This window comes from Triticum urartu, chromosome 5A, assembly GCF_056163025.1.
Source record: "Triticum urartu cultivar PI428250 chromosome 5A, HENAU_Tu73, whole genome shotgun sequence".
Lineage (NCBI taxonomy): Eukaryota > Viridiplantae > Streptophyta > Magnoliopsida > Poales > Poaceae > Triticum > Triticum urartu.
In genome coordinates, this window is record NC_141877.1 from 17,870,348 (window position 1) to 17,892,182 (window position 21,835).

Here is a 21,835-nt window from a genome sequence, read left to right on the forward strand (position 1 = left end):
CCGGGATTTCGACTTTCGGATTCATTCCGCTCGACCTCTACAAGTTTAAGGTTTAAAATGGACTTTTTTCAAGGAGAAACCCCTCGCATTGATTGACGATGACGCACCATGCTTGAGGATGGACGGCAGTTGAGTTTCAGTAGTAGCTGGAACTCACATATTATTGTGGACTATCTCTGTGTACCTCAATTGTTATCTAGTTCATCTCAATAATGAAGTGCAAGGATAACTCACATCTCAAGTGCAAGCTCAATATTCATTTACGCTACATTATGCGACCATCTTTGGTATTGTGATCTTACTTCTGTTTGTTCTAAATTCATGAGTGGATTTGGCAACCAGAATGGTGATGAGAATGAACCCTACATTTCCTCTCTCCTCCTCCTTCCTCGCTGTCGCCAGAGGACGCGGAAGGGCAAGGCCCGACCAGCGGCGACATAGCCTCCTAGTTTGCCCTCTCGGCAATTTTGGTGTGGGCCGAGCCCCCCGGGATGGGACACGTCGCTGGCTTGGGGCGGAGGCCATGCCGCTACATGCTCGCGTGGTGTTTGCACGATGGCGTGATGGGCTGGGTGGTGGCGAGCGAGCCCGGTGTGGCAGCGGTGTGCGGGCGCGGTGATGGCTAGATCTGCACCCTTGCGCGGCGCGTGCTGGGGGTGGCTCGGGCTACGGCAGCTGCCTCTGCAGTGACCGGTGGAGGCGAAGGCGCGTTGATGGTGGGTCAGTTAATCTGCCCCATTGTGGTCCGGCAAGATCTAGGGAGGTGGCCACAACCATCCCCTTCTCTACCTCATCTGGTTGCTCGATCCGGCGGCTGGAAGTGTGCTCTGGCGGTTGGCGACGGTGGCTTGATGCACGACGCGATTGTGGCCGGTCGGTGGTGGTAGGGGAGATCTAGGGAGGGAGGCAGGGGGCTCCTGGCCTTTCCGTTGCTGAAATCTAGAGATGATAGGTCAGTCGTGATAGAGGCTCTAGTCCATGCTGGTAGGCTCCAGGTGAAAACCTGATCCTTTTGGATCGAAAGGTGCTGGCGCTCTAGTGCCATACCCTTGAAGCCCACGGTTTGTGGTCTACCTCTTCGTCTCTTCTGTCGGGTGCCGCTTCGTCTCTTCACCATGCCTCTGTCATGGTGGAGAACTCTGACAGCTTCAAGCGGGTTGCCATTGTATTGTTGTTAGCTTGGACTGTGTTGGAGTGTCGTTGTTGTTGTGCACCGTTCTATCTCGCCTTGTATGTGTGTATTGTGTGGTGTGGAGGTGTTTCTTTTATGCCTTGCATGCGTGTGTGGTGTTGGTGTGTTGTATCGTTGGTTTTATGTTTGTTGCTTTATATATAAAGCGGAAAGAGAGCCTTTTTCGGTTGAACGTTTTGAAAATCAAAACTTTTGTTCTGAGGTTGTCATGGAAAGTTAGGATAAGCCAGAACTCTCATAGACAAAATCAAAACTTTTTATATGAGAGTTTTGCTGAGGTCTATAAGAGATCATATGCCAGAACTCAATTAGGAGATTCTTTTTCTAGTGAACACATTCACCGAGAGGAACCTGAAGTTTATTTTACTCAGTGATAATCAAAACTGCCACCAAGTTTGATAGATTGCTAAGGACCCTGGTTTTAAAGAACAATTTTTTTTTTGAAAAGGGGATACCCCGGCCTCTGCATCAGAAAGATGCATACGGCCACCTTTATTGCCAAGCAAAATAGTTCAACAATCGTCTCAAAGTCTGAACAGAGTACAAAAAAAGCTCAAAAAGAGCTACAGATCAAAACTAAAGCCACAACCGGCTAGCAAGAGAAAGATAGGAAAACTAATTGCCTATCCTATTACATGACCGTCATCCAAACCGTTTGAAAATAACCCGTGCTACCATCTCTCATCGGATAGACCCAGTAACCAAACACTCACTGGCCTTCGTCAGAGTGAGTAGCGACCACATACGGATCACGCAGTGGCTCGGAAGATAACCTACAAAAAATGAGTATTTGATGCTCTGTTAAAAACCAAATCATTTCTGTAATTTCAGATAGCCCATAACAATGTACATACTCCTATGCGAATGTGTCTCACAGCTTGGGGCTCAACCCCATCAAGCTACGTCCCAAATAACATGTTGATATTAGTCGGAGGAGTAATATTAAAGGCTATGTGTACAGACTGTCAAAGAATTTTTGCCAAGGGGCAATCAAGAAAGAGGTGCTTGATGGATTCATCCCGATCACAAAAACTACATCTAGTGGATCCATTCCAGTTGCGTTTTATCAAGTTATCCTTAGTTAAAATGACTTGTTTGTGTACAAACCACATAAACACTCTAACTCTCAAGGGTACTTTAACATGCCAAACATTCTTCGAGTTAGGAATAGAGCTAGAGTTAATAACATCCAAATACATGGATTTGACCGTAAACTCACCATTCCTAGTTAGCTTCCAACACAACTTATCAGGTCGTTGAGCTAGTTGAACATCCATCAATCTTCTCACAAGATGGAGCCAAGCTTCCCAATGGTTTCCGGCTAGCGCTCTCCTTAATTGAATATTAAGAGGTGTGGACTGACACACTGTCTCAATGGTTGCATCTCGCCGTTGAACAATGCTATAAAGAGAAGGATATTGAATCTCGAGGGGCGTATCCCCTAGCCATGTATCCTCCCAGAATCTCGTAGAAGTACCGTTCCCAATAACAAACTTTGTCCGATTAAAAAAGAATGATTTAACTCTCATCAGTCCTTTCCAAAAAGGCGAATCCATCGGCCTCACTGTCACCTGAGATAAAGTTTTGGAATGAAGGTACTTATTACGCAGAATCTGAGCCCATGTAGCCCTGTGCTACCTCTTGAGCATGCGTTGGTTTTCCCTTGAAGAGGAAAGGGTGATGCAGCAAAGCAGCGTAAGAATTTCCCTCGGTTTTTGAGAACCAAGGTATCAATCCAGTAGGAGACCACGCGCAAGTCACCTCGTACCTACACAAACAAATAAGAACCTCGCAACCAACGCGATAAAGGGGTTGTCAATCCCTTCACGGCCACTTGCAAGAGTGAGATCTGATAGAGATGATAATAATAATAATAATAATAATAATAAGATAAGTATTTTTGGTATTTTTATGATATAGATTGAAAGTAAAGATTGCAAAATAAAATAGATTGGAAACTTGTGTGATGGAAAATAGACCCGGGGGCCATAGGTTTCACTAGTGGCTTCTCTCAAGATAGCATAAGTATTATGGTGGGTGAAAAAATTACTGTCGAGCAATTGATAGAAAAGCGAATAATTATGAGAATATCTAGGTATGATCATGTATATAGGCATCACGTCTGTGACAAGTAGACCAACTCCTGCCTGCATCTACTACTATTACTCCATACATCGACCGCTATCCAGCATGCATCTAGAGTATTAAGTTCATAAGAACAAAGTAACACCTTAAGCAAGATGACATGATGTAGAGGGATAAACTCATGCAATATGATATAAACCCCATCTTTTTATCCTCGATGGCAACAATACAATACGTGTCGTTTCCCTTTCTGTCACTGGGATCGAGCACCGCAAAATTGAACCCAAAGCTAAGCACTTCTCCCATTGCAAGAAAGATCAATCTAGTAGGCCAAACCAAACTGATAATTCAAAGAGACTTGCAAAGATAAACCAACCATACATAAAAGAATTCAGAGAAGATTCAAATATTGTTCATAGATAAACTTGATCATAAACCCACAATTCATTGGATCTCGACAAACACACCGCAAAAGAAGGTTACATCGAATAGATCTCCAAGAGAATCGAGGAGAACTTTGTATTGAGATCCAAAGAGAGAGAAGAAGTCATCTAGCTAATAACTATGGACCCGAAGGTCTGAGGTAAACTACTCACACATCATCGGAGGGGCCATGGAATTGATGTAGAGGCCCTCCATGATCAATCCCCCCTCCAACGGAGCTCCGAAAAAGGCCCCAAGATGAGATCTCTTGAGTACAGAAGGTTGCGGCGGTGAAAATAGGGTTTCATGGTGCTCCTGGATGTTTTCGGGATATGTGAATATATATATAGAAGGAAGAAGTAGGTCGGTGGAGCCACGAGGGGCCCACGAGGGTGGAGGGCGCGCCCGGGGGGGTAGGCGCGCCCCCGTGCCTCGTGGCCTCCTCGTTGATTGCTTGACGTCCACTCCAAGTCCTCTGGATCACGTTTGTTCCAAAAATCACGCTCCCAAAGGTTTCATTCCGTACGGACTCCGTTTGACATTCTTTTTCTACGGAACACTGAAATAGGCAAAAAACAGCAATTTGGGCTGGGCCTCCGGTTAATAGGTTAGTCCCAAAAATAATATAAAAGTGTATAAATAAGCCCATTAAACATCCAAAACGGAATATATAATAGCATGGAGCAATCAAAAAATATAGATACGTTGGAGACGTATGAAGCTTCCCCAAGCTTAATTCCTGCTCGTCCTCGAGTAGTTAAATGATAAAAATAGATTTTTTGATGTGGAATGCTTCCTAACATATTTCTCAATATAATTTTCTTTATTGTGGCATGAATGTTCAGATCCGAAAGATTCAAGATAAAAATTTTATATCGACATAAAAATAATAATACTTCAAGCGTACTAACTAAGCAATCATGTCTTCTCAAAATAACATGGCCAAAGAAAGTTCATCCCTACAAAATCATATAGTTTGGTCATGATCCATTTTCTTCACACAAAAATGCTCTCATCATGCACAACCCCGATGACAAGCCAAGCAATTGTTTCATACTTTAGTAATCTCAAACTTTTTTCAACTTTCACGCAATACATGAGCGTGAGCCATGGATATAGCACTATGGGTGGAATAGAATATAATGAAGGGGGTTATGTGGAGAAGACAAAAAAGAGAAAGTCTCACATTGACGCGACTAATCAATGGGGTAGGGAGATGCCCATCAATTGATGTCAATGCAAGGAGTAGGGATTGCCATGCAATGGATGCACTAGAGCTATAAATGTATGAAAGCTCAACAAAAAAACTAAGTGGGTGTGCATCCAACTTGCTTGCTCACGAAGACCTAGGGCACTTGAGGAGGCCCATTGTTGGAATATACAAGCCAAGTTCTATAATGAAAATTTTCCACTAGTATATGAAAATGACAAAACAAGAGATTCTCTATCATAAAGATCATGCTGCTACTTTGAAGCACAAGTGTGGAAAAAGGATAGTAGCATTGCTCCTTTTTATTTTTGTTTTATTTTTTTGGGCCTTCTTTTTTTATTTGGCCTTTTTTGGGACAATGTTCTATTAATGATGATCATCACACTTCTATTTATTTAGAACTCAATGATTACAACTCGATGCTAGAACAAGATGTGACTCTATATGAATGCCTCTGGCGGTATACCGGAATGTGCAATGACTCATGAGTGACATGTATGAAAGAATTACGAACGGTGGCTTCGCCACAAATACGATGTCCACTACATGATCATGCAAGGCAATATGACAATGATGATGCGTGTCATAATAAACGGAACTATGGAAAGTTGCATGGCAATATATCTTTGAATGGCTATGGAAATGCCACAATAGGTAGGTATGGTGGCTGTTTTGAGGAAGATATAAGGAGGTTTATGTGTGATAGAGCATATCATATCACGGCGTTTGGATGCACCGGCGAAGTTTGCACCAACTCTCAAGGTGAGAAAGGGCAATGCACGGTACCGAAGAGGCTAGCAATGATGAAAGGGTGAGAGTGCGTATAATCCATGGACTCAACATTGGTCATAAAGAACTCACATACTTATTGCAAAAATCTACAATTCATCAAAAACCAAGTATTACGCGCAAGCTCCTAGGGGGATAGATTGGTAGGAAAAGACCATCGCTCGTCCCCGACCGCCACTTATAAGGAAGACAATCAAATAACACCTCATGTTTAAAATTTGTTACACAACATTTACCATACGTGCATGCTACGGGACTTGCAAACTTTAACACAAGTATTTCTCAAATTCACAACTACTCAACTAGCACAACTTTGATATCACTATCTCCATATCTCAAAACAATCATCAAGTATCAAACTTCTCTTAGTATTCAATGCACTTATATGAAAGCTTTTTATTACGCCTAAAAGCAAATTGCCATGTTGTTCTAAAGGACTATATAAATAATATAAATGAAGCATGAGAGATCAATTATTTCTATAAAGTGAAACCACCACCGTGCTCTAAAAGATATAAGTGAAGCACTAGAGCAAAAACTATATAGCTCAAAAGATATAAGTGAAGCTGAAGCACATAGAGTATTCTAATAAATTTCGATTCATGTGTGTCTCTCTCAAAAGGTGTGTACAGTAAGGATGATTTTGGTAAACTAAAAAACAAAGACTCAAATCATACAAGACGCTCCAAGCAAAACATATATCATGTGGTGAATAAAAATATAGCTCCAAGTAAAGTTACCGATGAACGAAGACAAAAGAGGGGATGCCTTACAGGGCATCCCCAAGCTTAGGCTTTTTGGTGTCCTTGGATTTTACCTTGGGGTGCCTTGGGCATCCCCAAGCTTAGGCTCTTTCCGCTCCTTGTTCCATAATCCATCAAATCCTTACCCAAAACTTGAAAACTCCACAACACAAAACTTAACAGAAAATCTCGTGAGCTCCGTTAGCAAAAGAAAACAAAACACCACTTCAAGGTACTATAATGAAGTCATTATTTATTTATATTGGTGTTAAACCTAATGTATTCCAACTTATCTATGGTTTATAAACTCCATTACTAGCCATAGATTCATCAAAATAAGCAAACAACACACGAAAAACAGAACATTCTATAGTAATCTGTAACTAACGCAAACTTCTGGAAGTCCAAAAATTCTAAAATAAATTGCTGGACGTGAGGAATTTATATATTAATCATATTCAAAAAGAATTAACTAAATATCACTCTCCAATAAAAAATGGCAGCAATTCTCGTGAGCGCTAAAGTTTCTATTTTTTACAGCAAGATCAAAAAGACTTTCCCCAAGTCTTCCCAACGGTTTTACTTGGCACAAACACTAATTAAACACAAAAAACACAACCAAAACAGAGGCTAGATAAATTATTTATTACTAAACAGGAACAAAAAGCAAGGAATAAAAATAAAATTGGGTTGCCTCCCAACAAGCGCTATCATTTAACGCCCCTAGCTAGGCATAACAGCGAAGATAGATCTAGGTATTGTCATCTTTGGTAGGCAATTCTTCAATAAGACACCTACAACTCCTAGTAGTTTCTTTATTTTTATTAATTATCAAACTCCAAGGCATGAATCGAGAAAATCGTTTGTAGCAAAAGGTTCCTTAAGGATAGTGAGAAAGTTGGGGTGAACACTTATGGATTTGAGGTCCGCATTTCCCTTACTAGAAGTTTCACCCTTATTTTTAGGAACATACATCAATTTGGAAATCTTAGCATTAGGAGGAGTGTTTTTCAAGGCAGGCCCTAGGTTGGTAATAATATTCTCAATTTTATCAATTCTAGTGGAATCTTGATCTATCTTTTCATTAACCATAGGTCCCTTTTCTTTAAAAAATTTAAGAGCAACTCCTACTTAGATCCGTATTGGGTAACTTTGTTATGGATCTTTCTATCCAAATTTTCAATTAACTCTACGGTGGCAACTTTATTTTCAATAATTTCAAGCCATTGCATCACATGTTCCAAAGTTAAAATAGTTCCATTAACCAAAAGAGGTGGTGGGACAAACAAATCTATCATAGCATTATAAGAATCAAAAGTATGGCTACCCAAGAAATTTCCTCCGGTAATGGTATCAAGAATATATCTATTCCAAGGAGTGATGCCTACATAAAAATTGTGAAGAATAACGGAAGTAGATTGCTTCCTAGTAAATCTATTTTGCGCATTGCAAATTCTGTACCAAGCATCTTTTAGATTTTCTCCCTCCCTTTGTTTAAAATTAAAAACTTCATTCTCGGGAGACAAAGGAGTAGATAAAGGACTAGCCATAATGACAAAGCAAGCGGAAAAGAGGCGAATGGAAAGAGAGGGAGAAAGGAAAAGAGGGCGAATAAAACGGCAAGGATGAAGTGGGGGAGAGGAAAACGAGAGGCAAATGGTAAATAATGTAATGTGAAGGATAAGAGTTGTGATAGGTACTTGGTATGTCTTGACTTGGCATATATCTCCCCGGCAACGGCGCCAAAAATCCTTCTTGCTACCTCTTGAGCACTGCGTTGGTTTTCTCTTGAAGAGGAAAGGGTGGTGCAGGAAAGCAGCGTAAGTATTTCCCTAAGTTTTTGAGAACCAGGGTATCAATCCAGTAGGAGATCAGCGAGTCACCTCGTACCTATACAAACAAATAAGAACCTCGCAACCAACACGATAAAGGGGTTGTCAATCCCTTCACGGCCACTTGCAAGAGTGAGATCTGATAGAGATGATAATAATAAGATAAGTATTTTTGGTATTTTTATGATATAGATTGAAAGTAAAGATTGCAAAATAAAATAGATTGGAAACTTGTATGATGGAAAATAGACCCGGGGGGCATAGGTTTCACTAGTGGCTTCTCTCAAGATAGCATAAGTATTACAGTGGGTGAATAAATTACTGTCGAGCAATTGATAGAAAAGCGAATAATTATGAGACTATCTAGGCATGATCATGTATATAGGCATCACGTCCGCGACAAGTAGACCGACTCCTGCCTGCATCTACTACTATTACTCCACACATCGACCGCTATCCAGCATGCATCTAGAGTATTAAGTTCATAAGAATAGAGTAACGCCTTAAGCAAGATGACATGATGTAGAGGGATAAACTCATGCAATATGTAAACCCCATCTTTTTATCCTCGATGGCAAAAATAAAATACGTGTCGTTTCCCTTTCTGTCACTGGGATCGAGCACTGCAAGATTGAACCCAAACCTAAGCACTTCTCCCATTGCAAGAAAGATCAATCTAGTAGGCCAAACCAAACTGATAATTCGAAGAGACTTGCAAAGATAAACCAATCATACATAAAAGAATTCAGAGAAGATTCAAATATTGTTTATAGATAAACTTGATCATGAACCCATAATTCATCGGATCTCGACAAACACACCGCAAAAGAAGGTTACATCGAATAGATCTCCAAGAGAATCGAGGAGAACTTTGTATTGAGATCCAAAGAGAGAGAAGAAGCCATCTAGCTAATAACTATGGACCCGAAGGTCTGAGGTAAACTACTCACACATCATCAGAGGGGCCATGGAATTGATTTAGACGCCCTCCGTGATCAATGCCCCCTCCGGCGGAGCTCCGAAAAAGGCCCCAAGATGGGATCTCTTGGGTACAGAAGGTTGCGGTGGTCGAAATAGGGTTTTGTGGTGCTCCTGGATGTTTTCGGGGTATGTGAATATATATAGGAGGAAGAAGTAGGTCGGTGGAGCCACGAGGGTGGAGGGCGTGCCCAGGGGGTAGGCACGCCCCCTGCCTCGTCGCCTGCTCGTTGATTGCTTGACGTCCACTCCAAGTCCTCTGGATCACGTTTGTTCCAAAAATCATGCTCCCGAAGGTTTCATTCCGTTTGGACTCCATTTGATATTCTTTTTCTGCCTCCGGTTAATAGGTTAGTCCAAAAAATAATATAGAAGTGTATAAATAAGCCCATTAAATATCTAAAACAGAATATATAATAGCATGGAGCAATCAAAAATTATAGATACGTTGGAGACATATCACCCCGGTCTCACTAGATAGCTTATACAGCCACTTGCTGAGAAGACATTTGTTCTTCACCTCAAGATTCTCGATACCGAGACCCCCTTGGTCCTTCGGTCTACAAATAATGTCCCATTTCGTGAGTCTATACTTCCTCTTTAGATCATCACTTTGCCAGAAGAAGCGGGACCGATAGAAATCAAGTCTTTTCCGAACTCCAACTGGTACCTCGAAAAAAGACAGAAGAAACATGGGCATGCTTGTGAGGACCGAACTAATGAGAATTAAACGGCCTCCATAAGACATCAGCTTGCTCTTCCAGCATCCCAGTTTTTTTTCAAAACGATCCTCAATGCTCTTCCATTCTCTGTTTGTTAGTTTACGATGGTGAATCAGTATACCCAAATAAGTGAAGGGTAAAGCCCCCAATTCACATCCGAACAATTGCTTGTATGCCTCTTGTTCCTCATTGGCTATTCCAAAATAGAACAATTCGCTCTTGTGGAAATTAATCTTTAATCCGGTCAATTGTTCAAATAAGCATAACACCAGCTTCATGTTTCTCGCTTTTGCCAAGTCATGCTCCATAAAGATGATAGTGTCATCGGCGTACTATAGGACAGATACACCTCCATCAACTAGATGAGGAACTAGGCTGCCTACTTGACCAGCATCCTTTGCCCTGCCTATTAGAATCGTCGACATGTCAACTACAATGTTGAACAAAATAAGTGACATCGGATCTCCTTCTCTCGGGCCTTTATGTGTTTGAAAATAGTGACCTATGTCATCATTTACTCTAATTCCAACACTCCCTTTTTGCGTGAAAGACTCTACCTGTTGTCTCCAGGCTTGATCAAAGCCTTTCATACGCAAAACCTATTGAAGAAATTGCCATTTGACTTTGTCATACGCCTTTTCGAAATCCACTTTGAAAACCACCCCGTCTAGTTTTTTAGTGTGAATTTCATGGAGCGTTTCATGAAGGACCACAACCCCTTCTAGGATGTTTCTGTCTGGCATGAAAGCAGTTTGGGACGGCTGCACCACAAAATGTGCAATCTGCGTGAGCCTATTTGTCCCAACCTTGGTGAAGATTTTAAAACTTACGTTAAGAAGACTGGTCGACCTGAACTGCTCAATTTGCACGGCCTCTGTTTTCTTAGGAAGCAAAGTAATAGTTCCAAAATTCAGATGAGACAACTGAAGCTCTCCAGAGAATAAATCCCAGAACATCGGAAGCAAATCCCCCTTAATAATATGCCAGCATTTTTTATAAAACTCCGCTGGAAATCCATCCGGCCCCAGAGCTTTATTATTCTTCATCTGAGAAATAGCTTCAAACACCTCTTTCTCTGAGAACGGTGCAGTCAAAATATCGTTCTCATCTGCAGCAAGTTGAGGGACTTCCTCAATCCTCGACTCATCCAAGGACACAAAATTATCCTCCGGCGGCCCAAAAAGCTGCTTATAATAGTTGGTAATGTATGACTTTAGGTTATCCTGTCCTAAGATCGTCCCCTCGTCTTGTTCAAGCTGAAAGATTCTTTTCTTTCTATGCTTGCCATTAGCAATCATATGAAAGAATTGAGTGTTGGCGTCCCTTTGGACAACTTTTCAAACCTTAGCCCGCAATGCCCACTTCAATTCCTCTTCTCGCAGGAGTTCTTTCAATCTCATCTCCGCATCTATTTTAGCATGAAGTTCCATGGATTCTAGGATTGTGGATTCGGCTTTTACATCTAAGGCCTGAATAAGAGCAAGGAGTCTTTCCTTTTCAACCTTATAAATCCCACTAAGATGCTTAGCCCACCCACGCAAGAAACTTCTCAAATGTCTGATCTTATTCTGCCATCTCTCAATAGAAGTTCTCCCTCCTACCTCTTTAGCCCATTCCCTGGCTATTAGGTCGAAGAAACCTTCTCTCTCAAACCACGCTAATTCAAAAGAGAAAGTATTTTTATTCCCCGCATGCGTTGCCTCACCAGAGTCAACAAATAAAGGGGTGTGGTCCGAGATTCCGCGCGATAACGCCTGGACTGTTACCAGCAGAAACTTCTGTTCCCAATCAATGCTCGCAAGGACACGATCGAGCTTCTCAAAAGTAGGGGTTGGCAAGGTATTAGCCCATGTGAATTTTCTACCGGAAAGCTCTATCACTCTCAGATCCAAGCTTTCAATAATGGTATTAAACATAAACGACCACCTGCCATCAAAATTATCACTATTCTTTTCATCTCTCCTTCTAATAATATTGAAGTCACCCTCAACTAAGATGGGAAGCTGTTCAGACCCGCAAATACGAACCAGATCCGCCAAAAAATCTGGTTTGAGTTCTGGCTATGCGGCCCCATATACCGCCACCAATGCCCAATTAGACCCATCGGTCTTTGATCTGACCCGGAACTTGACGGCGAAATCTCCCATGACCACACTACGAACTTCCAAAGACTCGCATCTAACCCCAAGTAGAATCCCGCCTGATCTTCCTCTCGGGGGTAAGCAGTGCCAATCAAACTCAACACCACCCGGTAATGTATTTAGGAATTGCGGGGAGAAATTATCCCTGCATGTTTCAGACAGAGCGATAAAATCCAACTTAAGATCAATAGAAGCATCTACTAGAAATCTTCTTTTACCCAAGTCTCTCAGACCTCTGCTATTCCAAAAAATTCCTCTCATAACTCATCATGAAATTTTTTGGTCGTATGGATCCTAGCACTTCTACGCACAGCCGAAGCAGGATAAATTTTGCGCTTCCACTTGCGCGTAGGCTTCTTGTGATCCTCCATCCGGTCCTCACAACCAGGTTCCGTGGACCTAACGCTATGATCCTCGATGGGTTCACTATCCCCAAGAGGTAGAGAGTCGTCATCCTCCTCAATTTCAGGAGGGGATGTGGCAATGTCTGCACAGAGAGTGTCTAGCACCCTGACTCCCAATGCATCGGTGTCAGAATCATTCGTTGGTTTAATAGCTGCTAAGTGACGAATCCTATCTAAAGCGCGATCCGCTTCAAGATCCAGGAAATCATTAACAGAATTAGAGATTTCACTATCATTACTTCCTAGTGAAACTCCTAACTGATTTGCATTATAAATAATTTCATTATTAGAGAAATGCAAAATGGAGTTGGAGGTGTTGACCGACATACCAGTAGTGATCTCGATATCACGAAGCTTGGCCGCCCGCTTGGCCCACCTCAGCTGCATGTCATCAACATCCGGCTGATTCTGGAGACGGGCGCTTATCCGCCGCCCCTCAGAAACAGGATCCGGGATGCCAACAATTGAAGTCGGATTTGTTCCATGGATTTATAAAAAAATCCAACTTAATATTTGTTCGATGCCGAATTGCCTTTTTTTTCCTCTTTCTTTGAATAGATTGATAGATCTACGATAGTTCATGTTCAATATACTCTCTCTTTTGCGGGGAGAATATACTCTTCCGAGCCTTGTTTCAAGGTGCACCATATTAGACAGAATACTTATTTCAGGGTTCCTAACCTTGTTTCAGGGTACTTCTATCTACCCTTTCTAGCCAAAACAACCAGAGTGGGCGAGACTTCACTATGCTCGAAGCTTATGCGCAAGGTTCACACATGGTGTCCAACTTATTACAATGTATCTCAAAGATTAATCAAACAACAAGGTCACGACACTCTGAACTCAGGTAGAACTAATCCTATCAGTACATCGACAGCCAAGTGGCGACAGAAATCCCCTCGTTATTACAAACAAGCAAAAACATGGTATCTAACAGATTGCCATTTCCCTTACATGTTGGCACGAGAGAAGTACTTTTACTAACACCATTAGGGATTGAAGCCTAAGTGAACAGTAGCCGATTGGTATGCTCAGGAGCCGATTTGTCTCATTTTTTACATGTCATGTTACTAATTCAAATTTTATCACAATATACATAAATGTTGCGCCCGCGTTATGCATTTCAATAGTTTTATGAGTTTTAAATGTTGAGTTGTTGAGGGCTTGGGTCCACCGGGTACTCCAAATGCCCAAGTGATGCACGCATTTGTTCAATTGCTTGAGTCCTATGCTCTCGTGCCATCGTATCTACTTATTAGTGTGAACTTGAATCTGCTCACCACTGGCCTATGCGTCTTCCCTTAGTCTGAATCAGCCATTCACCTTCATTACGATTCCATTACTTGTAGGCACGAGAGACACCGGGAATATTACACTAATATCATCCTTGGCAAAATGGAAGGATCTGAGGCTACCAAGCTCCTCCTCTCATCAATCTTGAGAAAATGGAACAAGTCAGGCCTCCTTCGTCCAGAAACGTAGAGGGCGAGGCCAGATGATATGCACAAGGAGAAGTACAAGGTACCAAATCTTAAGAGCCACTCAAGAGCCAAGGGCCGGCGCTGCACTTGTGGTGCCTCTTTGGCAACAGGACGTGGCGGGATTTGGTGTGGCCATGCGGCAAATGTCGTGGACGCCGGCTGTGGCTGGCCGGTAGTGCCTCCGTGGACGCGACACCGGCCGGCTGGATGCATTCATCGGAGAGCTAGGGGCGATGCACGGCGGCAGTCATGCCCTCCCCTAGGATGATCTGCTGCCAAAGGCAGAGATGTCGGAGGTAGTGGAGGCATGTAGTGGTGTCGTCTATCGTAGATCAACCATCAGTTGCCACTTGTGAGGACAGTTCAAGGCTGCCGAAGCGTCCCAAACTCATGATTTTGGCGGTTCCAATGATCTTATTCTCTTGTCAAAGATTTTGTCGTGTGTGCAACTATGAGCTTTCATTGCTCAGTGCCCTTTTGTGTTGTTCAGGACCGAGCATGTAAACTGCTACTCGGATCATGGCAAATGGAGGAGACGACATATGATGACTTCGATTGGGTGGTGCTTTCAGGGTGAAAACCCTAGGTCTGGCCCTAGTTCATTATACCAGGCAATGATGGTGTTTTTGCGCCATTACCCTGTTGAATCATTGCTCGGAGTTTGCTCGGGCTAGATCTTCAGGGTGAAAACCCATGATCCGACAGTGGTTGGATCCGGCAATGATGGCATTTGCACATCGTTTCCTTTTTGGTAGTACTTGTGTTGTCAAGGGTTAGTTGGTGTCGAAGGTCGTCATTGTATATCGTCGATCATTGTTTTGATCACTTCAAGGTTTTTTCTCTTTCTTCCTCCGCCTAGCATAGCTTTGGTCTTCTATGACTTTACTATCTACTGGCGTGTTTTTCTTTTTGCATGTGTCTATTGATATATTGGCTATGTGCATTCTAATTATGCAAAGGTCGGGTGCATTCATTGTGTTTGTATCACCTTATGCTTCATTATGAATCAATCAAAACGGCCTTTTTCTGAAAAGCAGATACCTTCAGCGGAAGGCCGTTGCTTACCTTGATAAAACTTGGCAAGTGAAACGAAATTGTAGAGTGAAACACACCAATACACCATTAACCCAAATTGGTTGTGCGTTTTAGGTCAACAACTCGGAAAGTGGTTAATTCGGGTCGTAAACTTGTTTATTTGAACAAATAAGGTGAAACCCAATTTGGGAGGGAAAAAGCCGGTCACGTGGATGCCATGCGGATTTCTGCACATTTTTCAAACCCGCGAAGTTTTCTTTTCCATCCAAGAACCCTTTTCAAATCCATAAATATTTTTTTAATCCACGAAATTCCAAATTTGTGAAAAAATGTGAATTGTTTTCATTTAATAATTTTCTTTTTCAAATGCATGTACTTTTTTAAACTTCGTAAAAAATAAATTTGTGAACATTTTTTAGTTCCGCAAAAAAGACAGTGAACATTCATCAACTTTATGTAGATTATTCTAGAACTTCATATTCTAGAACTTCATGTAGATTATTTTATTTCTTAGAAAATCAAATTCATCAACTTTTCCAAATATTTGAACCTTTCCAAAATCCTCGAACTTTTTCCAAATCCACGAAAACTTTTTCTAAACCCGCATACATTTTTTGAATATGTGAACAATTATACAAAATCATGAACTATTTCGAATTTACAAGCCATCTTTTTCAAATTTCATTAACATTTTTACCTAGAAAACCAGCCCTGTTTTTTTAAGAACAACATACCTATGCTATAGGAAAACAGGAGCAGAAAAATGAGCAAGCGGGTGGGAGCCATCTAGTGAGTATTACTGGGCCGGGCCCATGCGGACGACACCCAGGTCGCTGGTTCCCCAAGTGGCGGTGAGCAATTAACCAATGGTTACCCCTTGGCTCCCACAAGGGTCACATTTTTGGCCTGAGAGTATGCCAAGTGGTGCGTTCAGTTGACGTCATGTGTCGCATGCTGATTGCTGAGTGCTCCCCCTGGATTTTGGTTCTTTTTTATTTTATTTATGTGTTTTGGGGTTCTAGATGGGGTTTGGGGGCTTTTTTGGCTTTTTCTGGTTTTGTTTTTACTAGGTTTTGGGGTGGGGGGGGGGGGGATTTTTTTCTGCAAAGCACAACTTTGTTTCTCAAAAAAAATGGAAACACAGATTTGTTTCTACGAGAATCATAACATGTGCTTTCACTAGAATCACGGGTTGTGCTTCCACGACGAGCATAACGATGCTTCTATGAGAAGTACAGATGCACATATTGTGGTTTTAAAAGAATAGCATGTGCTTCTACAAGTGTGCTCTTAAAAGGCACAGTTGTGCTTCTCATGTGCTTGTACGAGAAGCATAGTTGTGCTTTCATGAGAAACACATCCTTATTTTTGTGAGCAGTACGACCTATGCTTCTGCTAAAAAAAAACACAACATGTTCTTCTAGAAAAAGTGAAAATCGCAACCGTGCTTTTGGGCTTCAGACTTTTTCTTCCGGTTGTTTCAGTATAGTATTTTCGCTTGCATTTTTTTGATTTTCTTTTACTCGGATTTTTCTTTTGGTATTCCTTTTTTTCGTTATGGTTTTTCCTGGGGGTTTTCGGTTTTCTTTTCAAAAGGTTTGTCCAAACATATTAACATGGGATCTAATTTTAAAGATCATTACGCAAGAATTTCAAAGGTGAAAATGGTTCATTATTTGGACACGCGATTCAAGAGATAAAATATTTAAATAGACAAATCTATGAAAAAATGAAAAATTCTCATGTTATGACAAGTGACGCACATACAATGTGCCACTTTTTAGCATCACAGAAGGTGGGGAGTGACCGTTATAAGTGGCGCCTTAAGTGCCAATGAGGATGACTCGTGGATCTATACCTTGCTTATAGCGAGGTGTGTATCGCACTCGCCTATACCTCACAGATTATGGACCTGGCCCAACAATGTTGTTCTTTGGAAACGAAATCAGTATTTCAGCGAGAGGTTTACTATGTTTCCTTTTTTTCTTTTTTCTTCATACTTTTAGGTAACAACCATTATGCAAACTAGAGGCATTTAAAATATGATCATCATTTTAAAAATATGTCCGTTAAATTTTAGTAAATGTTTATATGATGTAAAAAATGTTACATAATTTTTTTAGAAACTACTATCATTCAAAAAAATGTTCTGGAATCTAAAAAAAATATTTAAATGTTACAAAAAATGGTTGTGACATTTGGAAAAATGTTTTTACAATTTAGAAAAAGGTTTAGTACCATGCAAACAAATGTTTGCGTCATTTCAAAAAATATGTTCACTCATTTAATAAATACTAGCTATGCCCGCGCGGCGACGTGCCCCATCAATACATTACGTGTGTCGTGGTATTTTTATTTTGTGTGAGAATTTAGACCAAAAAATACTTTTATGCACATATGTTTGTAGTCACGGAAACGAAAGTCATGCATTGAAGTAATTTGAAAAATATACATTTATCATCACCATATTTATATAGAAAGAAACACTCCAGAAATTTCGGAAGAAGCGGTGTCGAGAGTCTCAACACAACCACACCTGACGAATTTCACGCGGGACGCAACTACGTGCATGGGAACATGTGGTCATATCACGCATCCATGAACACGTGGTCATATCATGCACCACGTTAGTTATCATGCAAAAGGTAGCAATGTAAGAAGCAAACCGACTGATCTCTACACCCACTAAGGGCATTTACAATGGGAGAGAGGCACTTTTTGGGGTGCTTAGAACATTATAAAAGAATTAACCAAGGAAGAAGCGCCGATGGAGAAGTCTGCCTACTGGAGCACTACCGTAGTCGGTTGAGGATCTGAGCGCTTGTTAGAAAGGATCACGTGAAAAAAAAAAGGAGGCCAGGCACCGGACGACTGGCTTGGCATCCATGCCAGCTAGAATCCTGGGAACGTTCAGGATTTTTACGAAACGACCAGCAATTGGAACCTAGCGCCTTATCTTAGCACCTGCATTGTAGATACCCTAAACAGTGAAACATGGATCACACATCAACAAACAATTGGCAATCCACCCAAGAAAATGTGCCCAACAAAATCCCTGAATAATTCAACATAGATTAGTCCAATGAACACAAACAGAAGTTCAAACACAAAAACCTCTTCGAAAAAGCGAATCAAAGATAGACATATTCATCGAATGATAAAAAATAAATTTTAGACAAACAAATACCATTTTGTAAATAATAACCAAATGGAGAAAACAGGCAGCACAAATAAAACAAACAAAATGGTACAATATGTGATTTCAATAAAAAAATGTAGAAGTTTTCACTAACCAAATAAAGCAATTGTATAATCAATTAACTAAATAGAGAGTCAAAGATAGACAGATTCATCGAGTGATAGAAGATTCATCAAGTGGTAGAATACAATTTTGACAGATAATTACATACCAATTTAAAATAATAACAAAATGGGAAAATTGTGCAGCACAAGTAAAACAAAAAAACTGGTTACGATTTCAGTAAAAAATGTTGGTAGAAGTTATTTCACTAACTAAATGAAGCAATTGTACAATCAATTAAGTGCAAATAGGCATTGAACAATCAGTTGTATCAAGTAATACTCCTATTATGAGAGAAATTGATACTTAGTGGAAGAGATCCATGAATGTTTACAGCAATCTACAAATCAGATTCAGACTTAGGGGAAAATTATGTCTAGAAACTACATTTTATACCAATTTATTTAAGGAAGACCATACGTGTCCAAGATTGTCTATTATCTAAGCACTAAGCAAGTTTGGGGCATGATTTTGCCGAGACCTCCATAGATGTCATTTCATCACAAAAATTGGCACGCATGTGAAAGATACATAAGTGTTTGTTGCCAAAAAGTTTCAGATTTTTTTGATTTCTAAAAAGATTGATTTTACTGTAGCAAAGGGTGCATGTGAGCTCGAGTTCACATACTCCATGCCCCTATACATACACATACACACACACATATATATATATAACTTCTAGAGTTGTAATCACACCAGGAATAAATAAAGTAAACAACAGCCACGTAACATGCCCATGTTTTTTTTTCTTCAAAGAAGTGTCAGGAGCTTTGTCATTTCTATTAGGATGAGTGAGAAATAGTACATAATCAGACTACAGATACGGCAGGCTTTAAGAAAGCACACGAAAAGCGGCACCGATTAAAGAAAATAATATAGTCAAAACGACAGCGACAAAAGAGAGAAGCACACAGAAAAAACAATGTCGTACGGACTGTTCCCCAGCCAGTAAAAAACACTAAACTTACCAAGCAAAACTGTTCGCTAGTTCAAAAAATTTGAAACAAAAATCTAGGCACACCACTCATTTCTACACAGCGATATACCAAAATAATACACGTGCCATATTCATATTTACCCATGGGTCATTTTCAGCCAAGTGGTTTAACCTTGGAGCAAAAACTTGGTTAGATATAGTGGTTTTGGTATGCTTGTGATATTTTAAAAAAAATGCATATACAATGTAAAGATTTGCCCACGTGAATTTTAGAAAAGTTGGGTATCATCTATATCTATACCTCTACCTCTATACCAATATAAAAAGACCCAAATGGGCAGATCCAAACCATCTCGGCCGTCAAATCATGTTATCTAGCGGTTCAAATTGCTCCAATGTTAAGCACAAAACACGTTTAACGCTCTAATTACCCATCAGTGCCATTGGGTATAAACACGTTTTGACTCAAGGCTATCCCTTCAAATTTGTCATTTAATTAATATCCTATCATTCCCGCGAAAAAATAATTGATATCTTACTAAATACCAACGTGCAACAGATATATCTTACCTAATATAACGTGCAACTAATATCTTACCTAATATAAACGTGCATTGCACGTACATTCGTTAAGAAAATGCTAGTAACTTTAAAAAAATCTAACACTTAACAAATATTTTGCATTTTTAAATAAATAATAATGTTATTTATGAAAAAATTTCAATGTGTGTTAAAAATATATTCATAGTGTATCCAAAAAAATGTTCAATGTGAGAAGTGCCTACAAATTGGCTGCTGCTGGGCTCCCCCAGATGGCCCAGAACCCATCAAATTCTTCTAAAAATCCAAATGATCGTAGCATATGGGACCTGATCTGGAAAGCCAAAGTCCCCGGGAAGATCAGAATTTTTGGATGGAGGGTGGCTACGAACACGCTCAGGGCCGGTCCTGAGTTTTCGGGGGCCCGGGGCGAAACTAGAATCCGAGGGCCCCTAAATATAAACATCAAACTAATAGAATTTGAACTTTGAAAAACTTTTCTCTACATAAACTTTGGTGCAACTTTTAAGATTTTCGCTAGTTCATCACATCACAAACAAAATATACATCCCCCTAAAAAAATACAGTACGGCCCATTAATGTTTTCTATAAAACAAAATGGTATGGGAAGTACAGTCACTTTGATCCCTAAGCTCACAACATTAGCATGGTTTTTCTCTTATACTTTGTTGCGGTCCTAGTTAATAATACAACAAAATTAACCACACCAACGTCCTAAGATTTAATTATATAGCGTATTTTTTACCTATGTTCTATATTTCGTTTATTACTTTCCTCGAACTGAAAGTAACTTCACTTGGCAAGAACAGGCAAACACTATCTATCATCGACCAATTTAATCCGGCCAAGAGGCAGAAAATTTAAAATCTACGATACTTTTATTGTATAAAGAATTTACATGGTAGTATCTGTTTACCTGCATGCGACAGATGTATGGCTCATCCCCAAATTGAGCCCTCAAGCCGTCCATGGATTTCTCCCCATCCTCCAAGGACTGAAGACAACACTTAAGACAACCTTTGGTTCGGCTTGAACAGGCACGGCCTACGAGCTATGATCTCGCTGAAGTCGTACGCCGCCCCTGAAGACCTGCATCTGGCCAAGGTAGTGGATGGGCACGGCGAGGTCGCTGAAGACTTGCAACGCGGTGTACTCTTTCGGCCCGCCGGAGGGGGCCTTGGAGTTGCCGGACCCCGCATATCTCGATGTGTGGCGCCCGATGGGCCGATGATCTCGGGCACGCTAGATGTGAACAACAAGCGCCGATGGATGAAAATCCGGAAGACGGCGACGCGCAATGGAAATCCTGTAATCAAGCGTCGCCATTACAGGCAGAGTTCTCGTTGTGGCTTACGATGTTTGTTGGGCCTCGATGGAGATCGTTGAATCAATGAAAAACTGGTGCCTACACTACTTTGGGCCAACAAAGTTGGGGGCCCCTCAGTTTCGGGGGCCCTGCCCCCCCTCAGGGCCGGGCCTGAACACGCTAGCAACAAAGGAAAACAAGTGGAAAAGAACTCTGGAGACGGACGCCATTTGTAACATCTGTGGGAATGGTATTGAGGATGAGTACCATGCAGTGATCATGTGCACAAAGAGTAGGGGCCTAAGAGCAGCCATGAGAGAATCCTGGAATCTACCGTCGGAAAAAAAATTCAGGCACACAGGTGATGATTGGCTGCAAGTGCTCTTGGACTCTGTTAATGAGGACATGCGAGCAAGAATCCTTTTGTTTATCTGGCGCAGCTGGTTTCTCCGGGAAGATTGTGTGCGCAATGACGGTAGGGAAACAATCGGACGGTCGGTTCACTACCTAACACAGTATGAGGAGGAGCTGAGAAATGCAGAAACTTCAGTTGAGTGGACGGGAGGGAAGAACACCTGTGTCAGGGAGATGACCACAACGGGATTGACACATACCCAGGATATAATGTGGAGCCCTCCAACGCATGGTACTGTCAAACTCAACACCGAACGCCGATGCGGGTTTTTTGGCCGAAA